A 14,994-nucleotide genomic window follows, 5' to 3' on the forward strand; every position below is an offset into this window, starting at 1 on the left:
GGGCTTTGTTACTCTTGTGAAATGGTCAGCAGCTATATTCAGAATTTCCTTCTTCTAGGAAAACTATGAATTAGCAAAATAAGTATTTTTAAAGAAGATTTCTTTTCTGGCAGCCCCTGCCCCACAGCATCTGTGCCTTTAGTCAGGTGTAGTTACTGTTGTTCCTCTGAGTGGCCACTTGCTCACATATAGATTTTTAAATCGTTAAAATGGGCAGTTTGCTGTGCTGCCAGAATAAAATTGGTAAGGAGGTTTATAAGCATAGGCTTTCTCTGTGTAACTACAAATGACAATAGCTGCCCATTGCATCCTGAGATAATAGGCCTCTGTTTAAGGGGACTGAAACTTAATTGGTATTCAGCCTTTGGATAGAAATCCAATTGTTTTTCATTGTTGCAGATGTTTTTGTTGTTAAAAGATTCATGCAATAGTAGGGAGGGAGTTAAAACAAACAAACAAAATACTACCTTTTGCTTCATGAATAGAAAAACCCATACTGAAACTTGAGGAAGATAACTGAATTAGACTATTCTGATTCCATTCCAAATGGTTTTCCTTCCCCTATTACTATTCCAAGGATTTTCAAAATCTTTTGATAGTTTTGGAAGTGAGAATGAAAAGGAGCAAATCTTTTGGTTTGTGGTAGAGATCATAGTATCAGAGATTTAAAGTTGGAAAGGATCTTGAAGATAATTTACTCCAAGCCCCTCATTTTTCAGATGAGGAAACTGAGCCCTAGAAAGGTTAATTGACTTGCCCAAAGTCTGCTACAGATTGAACCCATGTCTTTTAGTTCCAAATTCGCTGAGATTTTCACTAGCCCAGATACTTTTAATTTCATTGTAACTGCTGGCCTAAAATGTTGAGTATAAATCAAGTACTAGTAACAGTCTCGTAAATGCTTTTTAAAGAAACCATGCAATCCATTTGTAACATAAAAATATTTTATAATGTGTTTAATTAATCCCTAGTTTATCTATTTTATGCTTAAGGATTTTCTATAGCCGTATTTTTTTCAAGTGGAATATGGCTATAGTTACTATGTTTTTTGGTTTACCTAAACATGAGGAAAATTCATACTATCTATACAACTGGAACTCATAGTTTAAAATTATTTTTGATCTTCCTATTTATATGACTGGTTTATTTGTAAAAGAATAAAATACATAAAAATAGTAAGGCACACTGACTTTTCCAAATAAGGTATTTCTGAGAATTCTAAGCATCCAAATAATCACTGCTCAGAACCACTGAAAGAAAACCAGTTTTCTTAAAATCTTAACTCTAGTTCAGTGTTTAATAAATCTTTGATAACAGTTGTGAAATTCCATTTAATCAGTTTTGTGACTCTTATTGAATACCTGTTTCCCCACAGCTTTGACAGTTTTCTGTTTTATCATTTTGGGATGATTTTTCGAATTTTGTAGGCATAAAGTGGCATGTTAAGATTGTTAAAATCTGTGTTTCTTCATGAGGAAATTTGAACAGCTTTTTCATAAAGTTATTCTTCTAAAATTGGCTTTTTGAGTCCCATGACCAGTTCTCTATTAATAAATATTTTATTATTGGAAGTATATATAGCAGTCTTTATAGGTTCTTGATATCAAACCTTTATCTTATATATTGACTGTGAATATTTGTTTCTTCTCTTTTATTTAGAAATACTGCTTTCTATCATACAAAATATATTTTAATAAACTCAAACTCATCTGTTTTATTTTTATTAATTCATTTTCTTGATAAACATGTTCATATCTCTGTGATTAAGTATACTGCCCTTCATCCTGTTTTACAATAGATTTGTATAGTTAAATTAATGATTTTACATAATTGATTCATTTTATTGTAGTTTGTGGCTTGAGATTCAGAATTAAAGCAATTATATGTAAAGTTTGCTTTGCATACATTTATGCATTTTCACTGCAGTTTTCTATTGAGTAATAATGTGATTCCCTAGTGTTTCTGAGTTATCACTTTGAAATGCTAATTCATTATGAGGTGTCCCAAAAGTTTTAGTAATCTTAAACCACTGAAACATTTTAAAGCTTTTTAAACTATCAAAGTTGAAACTACACTTTGACTTTGGGGGTGCTCTGTATACACATAAGTTTCTATTACTGGATTCTGAATTCATTTAAGAAATTATTTTCCCATACCTCCCTCTCAACAGACAATTTTAATAATAATTGCTTTATAATATACTTCAAAATCTTGTAGGGCAAGTTCCTCTTTAGCAATACCCTTTTTTCTCATAGTTTTTGTTATTCCTGCTCATCTTTTTCTATATGAATTTCATTATGATTTAATTTAATTCTGTAAATTATAGTGTTGATATTGATTGGTATTCAGTTTACAAATTAATTTGAAAAATTCTGATATTTTTCCATTGTTTACTCCAGTGAAACATGGACAAGGGAGATCCCTCCATTTGCTTTCTTTATCAGTTTCTCTTGATGGGTTATGTCTTATCCTGCTCAGGTTTTGGGTTTATTTGGGGGGGGGTTTTGGGGTTTCTTGCAGTATATCTTATATTTTTGAGATATGCAAACCTATTCTCTATAAATAGAGCAATTTTAATTTCTTTTTGCCAAACATTTATTTCTTTTTCATGCATAAGAGATTCAGCTAACATTACTAAGATATCATATTAAAGTGGTAAACAGAGCCATAACTAGAGTAGGCTACTGAAGGGTTTGGTCCAGAACAGCAAAATTTAAAGGCTTTTGAGAGCATTTTCCTTCTGAGCTTAGAGCTTAGTTAGCAACAATAATTAGTTTAAATAGAAAGCTAGCAGATGCTCTAGTTTTCCATATATATATATATATATATATAAAAATATATTTTCTGTATATTTTACTTAACATATTTATATTTTGGCAAATAAATTTTTTTTCATATATGTTCCTTGTAGAAAATAATAGGAAATAGCAAAATGAGTATTTTTAACAAAACTTTCTTGGAAAGTCTTTTTTGCCTACTAAATAGAATTTAAAAGTATTATTTCTTTTACCATTTGAGAGTAATATGTTAACAGTTCTCTTTAGCTATCATCTTAGTGGTGGGAAATCCTTGATTTAAAAAAATGACAGATTTTTACTTCTCTCTCTCAACAGGAGATAAGGTATCAAAGCCATTTCCTCAAATATGACTGGATTGAACTTTTCTCCTATTTGTCCAAAATTTTATTCCAACAAATAGATTACAGTCAGAACTGCTTCTCACCTTTCTACCACGTTAATAGGTCACCTTACTTGGTGCCATTTAAAGCAGGATTTAAGTCCAAAATACAATATGGGCAATTGATAGGATCAGAAATACTTCACTCCTTTGTTTCTTTTCCCCCAGTAACATTTCTATTTAAGACAATTTTTTCTCTCGTTTTTATTTTCTTTATTTGGTTATCTGCTCTTTAGCTATATATTTCTTTTTTCATCATCCCTAGCAGCTTCCTCCTTCCCTCCCTCTCTATATCCCCCCTCCCCCATAATGCCTGAAGTATCTTTATCTTTGTAATCTCCACCCATTATTCTTGATTCTGCCTGAGGGCCAAGCAGAACAAATCTAATCCCTTGTCCACATTTGTAACTAATTTTCTTATTTTTAGGATAATTTGCTCCATTTATGTTTAGTTTTAAAGTTGTTGAATTAGGTTTTTCTTCCACCATTCTTTATCAAATTATTAAATAACTTATAAGCAGAGACTACACACTTTCTTTTTTTCATTCAGCTTCATTGTCCTGTGGTTTTTGACTCAGAAATTTTGTGGTGAGCCTTGCTGCTGTTAACATTGTGAAAAATGATTTCTTTTGGTAATCTGAGTCATGGACACCCAGAGCTCCCAGCCCCACTTCTGTTCCAAAGTTCTTCAGGAGGACATTACTGATAATGAGATTGCCTTTGAATCTTCTTATCCTGGTCAAACTCCAACCTAGCCCTGAATTGATTTTATTCTACTCAGGCTTGGGTGGAGACAGATTTCTTCTGCCTAGATAGACCAAAGGCTGGGGGTGGTATTTCCTCTCTGTTGACCTAGATAAAGTGACCTAAGTTGTGTATTCAAGAGTTCATTTTAATATAACCTACCTCCAGTGTTTTGACCAATCAGAGTTGATTTGCATCCCTTGGGAACACCTACTGTTGGAAGGGCATATAACCTTGTACCCCCAAATCCCAAATTGAGCCAGTTCTGAACTGGCCCCCTTAGTGGGGCCCAGTTTTGCACTGAACTCCCATGCAGTACATGTCAAGCCAGCTTGAGAAAAATGCACATGTACTGTAATTTGTCTCTCTTAGAGCAGACTCTAGGGGCATCTAGGTGGTCCAGTAGATAGAGCACCAGCCTTGGAGTCAGGAGGACCTGAGTTCAGATTTGACCTTAGACATATAACACTTACTCTGTGACCCTGGGCAAGTCACTTAACCCCATTGCCTAGCCAAAAAAAAAAATCACAAAACAACACACTGGAATTTATTGGGGTTTGACAACATAAAGGTAATAAAGCACTCTAAACAAAATTCCTATGTCTTAACCTTATGTACGTTTAAAACCTATTCATATCTTTTCTGGGCTAATATTTTTTTTGCTTTTTCTTTGTATCCCCAGTACTTAGTTCAGTGCTTGGTGCAACATAAATTCTTAATAAATGTTTGGTGATTGATAAATTGGCTTGAGCAATTTACTTAACCTTTTAGAGACTTAGTTTTTTCATCTGTAAGGGAAAGTAGATGAACTCGGTAATCTTCAAGGTTTTCTTCCGTCTCTAAATACCACGATTCTATATATTCACCATTTACCAGTGATAAAAACTTTTTTTTTTTGGAGATCACCTCTTCTTCCTACCCTTTTAACTGTTTGTTCCTCATTCTCTGTTGCACCTTTATAAAACTTTGTGATTTGACCAAAATACTACTCTGATAGTTCTTGCATTTACTTAGCAGCTGGTTTATCTTTGTTGAAAAGTATGAATTGTTTTAAAATATTTATATTTTCCCCTTGAAGCACTGGCTGTTTTTCAAAGCCTAATTTGAAGAGAAAATGTCTTTCTGGAGAGTTGAAATCCGTATTCCCAGTGTAGTCTAGTGAATTCTTTCCATTTGTAAATTATTGCTTTGGTTTTTAATATTCTATAGTTTTCTTGAATAGTTTCCCCAAAATATCACACTCTAGATTTTTTTAAATTTTCTAAAAACTTTTTGGATGTTAGTAATCCTAAAGTTGCTACACTTTGAATTGTTATCTACATCAATCACTTGCATCATCTGCGCGTGATTTTCAATTCTTTCAATGGTAGTCTTTTCTGTACTTGTTTTGTATCAATCAGCATTGTCTCCTATTTTGTTTTCAGCTGTGATAAAGTTAATGTTGATTCCAATTTTTTAAAAGGTTTTCTGTTAAAATCTGTTTTAAAATGGGTCATTTTTCCCATGATTTTTTCTAGATATTGTTGGTTGGTCGATTGGTTGATTATTATTTATTTATTTTTGGCTAGCAGTGGGGTTAAGTGACTTGCCCAGGGTAACACAGCTAGTAAGTGTTATGTATCTGAGGCCGGATTTGAACTCAGGTCCTCCTGAATCCAGGGCTAGTACTCATCCACGGTTCATTGTTTTTTAAGGGAATATACAGGACCAGATTGTTTTCAAACTTATTGCTTTGCTATTTTTACTGGAAATACATCTGTTGAATTAAATTAAAATAAGTCACTTAAAAAGAAAACAATAACTTGTGTCTGGGGTAACATTTTAACACTGTAGTAAAATGCCATGTTTATGGAATAAATCAGTTTGAGAATAAGATAACACTATCAGAAATGGATTTTGTAGAGCTATTATCAAGTGAATGAGAATGAAATGATGAAAGATCCTGATTTTCATATATAGTGACTGAAAAATCTTGTGGTGCTTTATGTGTTGAAATTAAATAATTTAAATTATTACTAACAATTTACCTATTAATAAAAATAGTTTACCTATCTTTATGTTGTTTGTGATAAGATATTTGTTTTAAATGATATCTCAGAATTTCCAAAAAGATGAAATCATAGGTATTTACTTTAATCCCATACGCTAAGAAAAAAAGGCAATTAGAAATTTCAGTGATTGACCAATACACTTGCCTTTTTATTTCAATGAAATCTTCATAAGCATGATCCATACACTCATCAAAGATGTGTCATTGATGTAAAGATGAGAAAGAAATAGGCAGACTTTCACAGACAGTTTTTCACAGCTGTTACACAGCTGACTTAACAGATGTAGTGCAGGTCACATCCAAATGTGTTTGTGGTTTTCCCTTCAAATACATTTTTTCAAAAATGTATTGTTTTCAAAAATATTTGATTTAATCAAACGAAATCTTCCCTTGAAGGTTTCCAGTGTCTACATTAAAATTATCCAAGGTTCTGTGGTGGATACATCCACAAATTTTTTTCCCCCCCCAAAATCTCCTAAATATTGACTGCAATGTGGAATCGAAAACCTAAGTTTCATGACACATGTCCTACGTAAAGTCCAAAGAAAGGAAAGATTCCCTGTTGATAATGATGTTCTACAAATGCTTTTTCTTCAGTGACATTTTATTAATTGCATCAAGCCCTGGAATACTATGAAGCTTCTTCAGTGAAATGCAAAGCAGTACAGATTAAATTAATGTAATTATTCATATTGCATAAGTAATGCCCAGGTCACATTATGCAACTGGATGGGTAACAGTGACAAATTAACACATCAATATGTGGTCCTTCTACAAGTGTTGGAATTGTATGGTGTTTTTCAGTGATTCCTAACAGCTTGCAATTGCAAGAGCTCAGCCCCTCTATATTGGTATTCTCTCAGTGGTATTGTTTAAAACCACATTCTTTATAGAATCTGAGTTGGAAGGGATCTCAGGGTCCATCTAGTCCAACCTGTACTTTGAAGAATTAAAAGTATAAATAATCCATAGGACAATGAAATAACACAAGAAAGATGTATCATGTTTAAAAAAGAGATACTTCCAAAAAATTTTATATCTTGCACACATAGTGTGGAATGTGAAGGGATTGTGATTTGTATTGGTGTGATGTCCATCATGGAACTAATAAAGAGGATTCCGTGTAGCAATGAAAATTGACAGTTTATATTAGAGAAAAAAATTCAGTCTTTTTCAGATATAATGGAGGGAGGTGTAAAGTATGCTAGTGTTTCTCCTTTCACCTTTTATCAATGAATTATTATGCATAAAACCTCATTTTAATGTTACTTGAAAGGTTCCCTAGTATCAGATAGGTCTTCCCCTGGTAAAAATCTCTTATCCTTTTCTGTATGAGGTCTTTGCAATTATATTGTGATATGAAGTTATTTCTATATATGCCTTTATTCTCTTTGTACTCAGATGTTTGTTTAATGGTGGAGACTGGGTCACCTTTCATCTTTGTATCCCCAGAGGCTACGTAACACAGTGCCTTGCTTGTAATAAATGTTTATTACATTTTAGTTTAGTAAATGTTTGTTACATTTAATTAAATAAGCAAACTTTGTTTTTTCTTTACTGTTCACTTTTATTTTGTTAAAAATGGTATTTTGCTACTGGCTTTCCTAAGATATGCAACTTATATTGATGTAAAATCTTAATTTTTAAAGCATCCAGTAACCAGAAATAGTGTCTTACACATACCTAGCACATTGAGCTTTGCCAAGTGCTTTAGAAACATTATCTTATTTTATCCTCAGCAACCCTGGAAGGTAGGTCCTATTATGACTATTTTAATAAATATTTTGAAATTAATTTTTCAACATTACACTTGCAAGATATGCCTCCTGTTAGTGATTTTTTTTTCATCCTAATACTTCTTTTGGAGTACTCTATCCAGGGATGTAGTAAAATGAAAATGGAATGGAAATCAGGTATAACATAGCCACCTCATCTCTAAAGTAGAGATGATGTTACTGATTTATTTAAAAGATATGTTGGGTGACTGGTAAATGGCTGAGACACATTTTTAAAATGTCCTTTTTTTGTATTAGTACTAGTTATTTTATAGTGATGCTTTCTGTTAGTGTTACAAAAATCAAGAATATGTGACTTGAGTTTCCTTCTTTATGGAGAAAGCTCCCAGTTAATAATTCCACCAGAAATGAGACCTTAAAAAAGTTAAAAGATTTAGAGTTTAAAAAATATGTTTCAAATGTTCTTCCACCTCCATATATGACATGACTAACCTAAGAGTCTTAAAGTTAATCAGCGTAGCATCTTTGGTTGTAATATGTACTAAAATTATGCCACGTTAGTGTAAAAACATGCTCAATTATAAATGTAGGCATAGGCACGATTTCTAGCCATCTCCTTTCCCCTAGGCTGACACTTCCTAGAACATATATTCTGTTTTCACTGTTCATGTCTGTGAAATTAATTTCCTTCTGTAGTTTGGCAAAATGTAGTTTTAAGAAAAGCAAGTGGTCATGAATTTCGCAAGTTTTTTAAAATAACACATTGATTTTTAAAAATAATGAACCCTTTGTCCTATTCCTGTTCTCAACCCAGAGAGGTTTATTATAGAATAAGATTTTATTTGGCATTAAGCACTTCTCTTGTTAGGGCAATCCTGTGAGGACTACCCAGTATAAACAGTTACATTTTCCTGTAAATTTGCACCATTTTCATAGGGCGGGCTTCCACAGTAGGCTTTTCTGTTCTCCTGTTGACCCAACACCCCCACCCCCCAAAAAAAACCAGCTTCCAGATTGTGATGATGTTTTATAAAATATTGGGTGTTGAAATAAATAGGAAGTCAGAACGCTGTATAGGCTGAGAGCGGGGCCAAGCAGGAGGTTTCTAGTTAGGGCCCTTTTTGCGTTTGAGTCCCTGTTGTGCCACTTCATAGTTGTCTGACTTTGGGAAAACGGCTTACTCTCGCTCACTCTGTTTCTTCCTCTCTAAAAAGGGTGGCAGTGATACTTATACTTTCTACTTCACTGACTCATAAAAATGGTTGCCCCTCATTTTTGAAATCTTAAAATGATTTAAAATTGTGAGCTATTCTGGTTTGGCTCACATGTACTTATTGTTGTGAAACCATATGGCATTGTAATATTGATATGAGAAAAGTTACCATATCCTATTTTAGTTATTACTTTTTTCTTCCTGTATTAGAGTATTAAGTGCAACTTTTAGTAAGAAAGTGTAGAAACAAAAGGTAGGAATTGGTGTCAAATTCAAATAGAAATAGGGGGCTACTAAAGCATACATAAGGGTCCCTGAGGGCTCAAGTTGACTTAGGAAACCATGTATTAACGTGACCTGTGTACTGTTGCATTTCATTTTGTCATGTGTTTCCCAGTTACATTTTCATTTGGTTCTAGGTAGCAGGCAGCAATGCAGCTTTTGACCCCTTTGGTTTAAATGATCATAGGATGTAAGTTCATCCCTGAGGAGCATCAGACTCCTTCATTTTGTAGATGAGGAAATAGTGGCCAAGAGAGATTAACTAAGTGACTTGCCCGTGGTTACAGAGCTAGTAGGTTTTGGCATCAGGATTTAACTCAGGTCCATCTCTAATCTAAGTCTGGTTGCTCATGGGAAGGAAATCTGTTCCTGGGTACTTGGCAAGCTGTGCAGGTCCTAACTACATAGGTTGCTTCTTAAAGATATACTTCCCCTACCTATAAAGATGTTGTATTTCAAAGATGACTTATGGGTAGGTTCAGTCTTTGAAAGCATTTCCCATAGAATTAATGTCACAGATGACTATTAGGTTCATGGGTCAGGCCACAAAAGTCTAGGCAGCCCATAATAAGAATTGTATTCTTTGATATGAGGAAACTATCTTTTTCACTCCCTAAGAGGCTTCTTTCTCCCCAAGCCCAGCTGCTGTCAGTGTGAAAGGGATTTGGAATTTGGTGGCATCAGTTTTTCATGTTGTGAAAAAAAAAGCACTAGGTTTGTAATTTTTGCTAAGTAGCCTTCATTACTTATCACGTCCTAGGGGATCATTGAACAAGTCACCTTGCTTCCTTGAGATTCAGTTTTTCTCATCATCAGACTAGATGATCTCTTATATCCTTTCTTTTGCTAATGTTTTGAACTCCCCACCTCATACAATCTACTTTACCCCAGTCAGTCCAAAGCCAGCCATTCACGTATATAAATGTGAGCCATTGTACAGCCCTTTGTAATTTAAATTTGTACTCCTCACAACAACCCTATGAGGTAGTTAATGAAATACTGTTTTCCTTATTTTACAGATAAGTAAACAGGCTCAGAGAGGTAAACGGACTTGCAAAGGTAACACAGCTTTTAAGGAGAAGCTGGGCCTTCAGACTCAAGCTTCTTAAACTCTTTGTAATTCAATTCTGAGTTGGAGAGTGCCTGAAAAAATATATTTGAAGTAGATTTATATTTAAATAGAGTGACAACTTCCCAGCATAATTTTGAGTTTTCAAAAAATGCTCTTGAGATGTCTTTGAATAAATTATAAAATTCTAGCAATTTTTAAAAGCTATAGACCAGGCATTACTCACAAGCTTTTTATTTCAGAATTGATTTCTAAACTTTCAGCTTTCAACACTGCATCAAATAATCTGAAGAATTTCCAGATCTTTTGTGATGCTTTTCTCATAGGAAATAGATAGGAAATTTTAAAAATTTTTGTCAAGTCAGCTAGCATTTATTAAATAGCTACTATGTGCCAGTCACTCTTCTAAGCACTGGAAAAACTAAGCACTAAGAAAGGCAAAAGGCAGTCCCTGTTCTCTAGGAACTCACAGTCTGACGGGAGAGACAAGATGCAAACAACTGTGTACATAGAAGAGGACAAATTGGGGGTAATCCCTGAGGGAAGATACCAAGATTAAGCAGGACTGGGCAAGGCTTTTTTTCAGGAGGTGAGACTTTAATTGACTAAATTATCATCACAACTAAATCTAATAGATTCTTCCCCTCAAAGGGCCCAGGGTGCTTTGGGGCATTTGAAAGATTTATGCTCCCAAAGGGAGCTTTGTCCTTATTTGACTCTGGGGCCAGTGTACTAAAAAGCCCAATCTAAAATTTGAAAATAAAAGGGAAATAAAGTATGACAATCAGTTTTTTGATAAACTTCAGATCTTTTCCTTTTTTCAATAGCAATCCATTTAGCCTTACTTTAAGCATTCTTTTACTTTAAATGGTTTTTTTTTCCGGAAATGAGGAATTGCTGAAAAAAAGAAGCTTTAGGATACCAAGATTACAATGAACTTGGCCACAGAGTAGCATGGTTACTGTAATTTCTGAGATTCTAAAAAATTAATGAAGGTTGCTAAGGATTGTAACATATTAGGATGCAGATGACTGGAAACAATTTTTCCTTCCTTATTTTAGAGTGGAAACATTGGTGAGGAGATAGGACTTGGGGGTTGTGCTAGTAGGAAATGTTTTCAAAATTATAAAAATCATTTAACTTTTTTCTCATGTCTACTCATTTTAAGTGCTCAGCTTAGTGTGTTTTTTTCTTTAATTCACTAGAATCTAATTGTGGTGTATTTAAAAGATATGTAGAGAAGATCATATTACAGTACTTTTCATTTTATAGGGGAAGCAGAATAAGCATTTATATAACACCTGTGCCAGGTACTGTGCTAAGTGCTTTATAAATATTATCTCTTTTGATCCTCACCACAGCCCTCTATGGTAGGTGCTATTATTATCCTCCTTTTACAGTTGAGGAGACTGAAGCAAATAGAGGTTAAATGACTTGCCCAGGATCATGCAGCTAGTGTCTGAGGATGGTCTTGATCTCAGGTCTTCCTGACTCCACACCCAGCACTACCACTCCATCCACTGCACCACCCAGCTGGCTCATAGATATGTTCTGTTACAGATAGGGAAACAGAAGCCCAAAGAAGTAACTTGCCTAAGATCAAAAAACTAGTTAATGGAATAGCTGTGTCTAGACTTCTAGACTATCCAGATCTTCTTCTTCCTAGTCCAGTAATGACTTTCCTGTGTCCTAAAAATGAAACTTTTATTGCTAGTGTCCCATTTCATATCAAATTATAGGCCTACCCTAATTCAGTTAACAAATGCAACCTATCCCTGTTGGGCCTTTTATTGCTAGAGTTAGACTGAGCAAAAGAGAAAATATGAAGATATTAACTAGTTGTATGATGTTGGACTAGCAGTACAATCTCTTTGGATCTCAGTTTCTTCCTTCATAAAATGAGAGGAGTTAGACGAAATCAGCTCAGATTCCTTCACCCTCTAGGATTCTCTGATTTGATGTTTTTAAAAATAGGTCATCTGATTTTCTGTAATTATGAAGTTTAGGAGAGAGGAATGCTGGAAAGGTAACAAGTGTAGATTGTTTTTATATATTTCATACTTCAAATATGGGTCTTTAATCAATATGGATACTCTTTGCAACAGTACAACTTGCAACCACATGGTTGGTGATTACTAAATGTTTATTGAATGACTAGAACCCATCTGTGCCTTCTCATCCTGTGCAACTCCCTGCATCCTCCACAAGGAATCTAGCCAACGTGATGGAAATCTTCCTCTACATAATTTGATATTTTGTGGGTTGTCAGTGAAACAGGCAAGGGGTGTGTGTGTGTGTGTGTGTGTGTGTGTGTGTGTGTGTGTGTGTGTGTGTCTGTCTATGCATATCTGTCTTGTCTATCAGTTATCCCTCAATCACACTTTCTACGTGACCTATACATTTTAAATAAATGCAAAATATATAAAAAGCAAACACAAAATTGTAGTGCTAGTAAGAGCAGGGAGAAACAATGATAGGGATGGGAGAATAAGGAAAGGCCTTACGTTGGGCTTGGCACTTGGGCTGAATTGTGATTCCCAGAGGTGAGTGAAGAGGGAGAGTGTTCCAGGAAAGGGGAATAGGCAACCTTTGCAAAGACATGAAAGCAGGATAGAATGGCACATACAAGAAATAGTAAATAGGCTATTTTAACCTGGAATGTAGATATGTAGAAGGAAGTAATGCAAGAAATGTTTGTAAAGATAAACCTCTAAGGAATTAATATCCAGACACAGTTGTTTGGATTTTATCCAATAAGGAACATGGATCTGCTGGAACTTGTTGAATTGGGTTATGATAAGGTCAGACCTGTGCTTTAGGGAGATCAGTTTGGCAGCCTTGTGGAGCTGGATTAGATGGGTACCTATCAAGGATAGGAAGACCATTTAGGAGGTTATTGCAGTATTTGAGGCAAAGAGTGATGTGTGACCATGGAAGGGGAAAGGGAGGTTTTCTTGTGGGGTCAGATCCATTAGTTGTTAACCACTTTTCAGTTATTTTCTATCTTTCCTAGGAGGTTTTGCACTGTTACAGTCTCAATGAAATCAGCAAGTCCCAAAACAAAAGCATAATTGCAGGGCCCTGACATTTATAAGGAATCCTTAGATTTGTACTCTGCAGTAGACATCCTCCATGACAGTGGCAAGCACCCTGTTTTATGGCTTACTTGCTATTAATAATCAGAAGGTTACCAGACTAAATTGTGTCACTGTGAATAGAATGCTGGGCCTGGAGTCAGGAAGACTTGAGTTCAAATCCAGCCTTAGATACTTATTAACTGTGTGGCATTGGCCAAGTCATTTAACCTCTGTTGGCCTCAGTATCCTCATTTGTAAAGAGGATAATAATAACACCTACCTCTCAGAGCAGTTGTGAGGATCAAATGAGGTAACAACTGTAAAGCACTTAGCTTAGTGCTTAGCTATAAAAATGACATGACAGGCCTTCTAGACCCTTCACTGTCCTATGCCAAAATTCTGAGAATGCAGTAGTTTGTCCCTCTTAAAATGTGTTGCTCAAGCCAGTAAGTACAATGGGTCTATTTTTTGCCTTACTTGTTCTGAATACCATATTGATAGTAATACCATTTTAGACTGTATTATTTAATACTGCCATTGAAATAATTTGACAAAGGGAATTAGAAGTGAGGATCATCGGGACAGTTCCAGGTGACTCATAATTGAAAGTGCTGTCCACATCCAGAGAGGAAACTATGGAGTATGAATGCAGATCAAAACCTACTATTCTCACTTTTTTAAAAAAAATTTTCTTTCTCATGGTTTTTCCCTTTTGTTCTGATTCTTCTTTCACAGAATGACTGATGTAGAAATATGATTATGTATGTATAACCTATATTGGATTGCTTGCTCTCTTGGGGAGGGGAGAGAGGGAAGGATTAAAATTCAGAACTCAAAAATCTTATGAAAATGAATGTTGAAAACTATATGTAGTTGAAAAAAATACCATTAAGTGGAAAAAATTAAAAAATAAAAAGAAATGAGGATCATTTTAAAGGGGCTGTTCCTTAATGATACCTCAAATTTATGAAGTTGTTATGGAAGCCATGATGTTTTTTACATCAACAGTTTGCTTATTTTCTAAAAGTAAATTAAGTAGTCATCCAAATCTTAATTGCTTTGAGATATAGCCTGGATAACTGAAATATTAGGTCCTCTCAATTACCACTTTAATCAGTAGTTTTAATTCTTTATCTCCTTGATTTATCTGTAAGAGTTTCTTACATTTGAATGTTATCACTTTTCCCTTATTATGCTGATCTTCTTAGACTGCTGATTGGAAGTAAGTGGGATAAAAGATAGAGAAGCACAAATGAGATACAAAGGGCCTAGCCCAGGGATGACAATCCCTTCTCTATGCACAAAAGCACAGGTACACTCACTGGCCCTGTCCTCAATATCAGTGACAGCTCTATTCCCTGGGTGAAATATTGGCAAATCTAGTTTCCCTTCTCACTTGTACGTTAGTGAAGGAACTCCACCTCGTCTGCTTTAGAAGTCTTGAGCTAATATGTTTATTACTTCCCACCCCTAAGTGAACCCAGGCAGGCCTGTTTCATAATTTCCTTTGAGTTCCATAGGCCATCTTTTCTGGCATATAATATAGAAAGGAATTTGTAGTTAGGCACACCTTTTTTAAAGTGCCAACCCCTGACATCCGTGGTTAAGAAATTGGGTACTCAAGATCTTAAAGGACTGACTGAGTT

General features: G+C 34.7%; 1 protein-coding gene across 3 annotated transcripts in view; it reads left to right on the top strand.

The window, feature by feature from the left end:
* CUNH9orf85 (chromosome unknown C9orf85 homolog) overlaps positions 1-14,994 on the top strand; it is a 142,135-nt gene that overhangs the window by 30,097 nt on the left and 97,044 nt on the right. The gene's annotated exons all lie outside the window — the stretch shown is intronic.

This window comes from Phascolarctos cinereus, unplaced genomic scaffold (genome assembly GCF_003287225.1).
Source record: "Phascolarctos cinereus isolate Bilbo 61053 unplaced genomic scaffold, phaCin_HiC Scaffold_4;HRSCAF=312, whole genome shotgun sequence".
Classification (NCBI taxonomy): Eukaryota; Metazoa; Chordata; class Mammalia; order Diprotodontia; family Phascolarctidae; genus Phascolarctos; species Phascolarctos cinereus.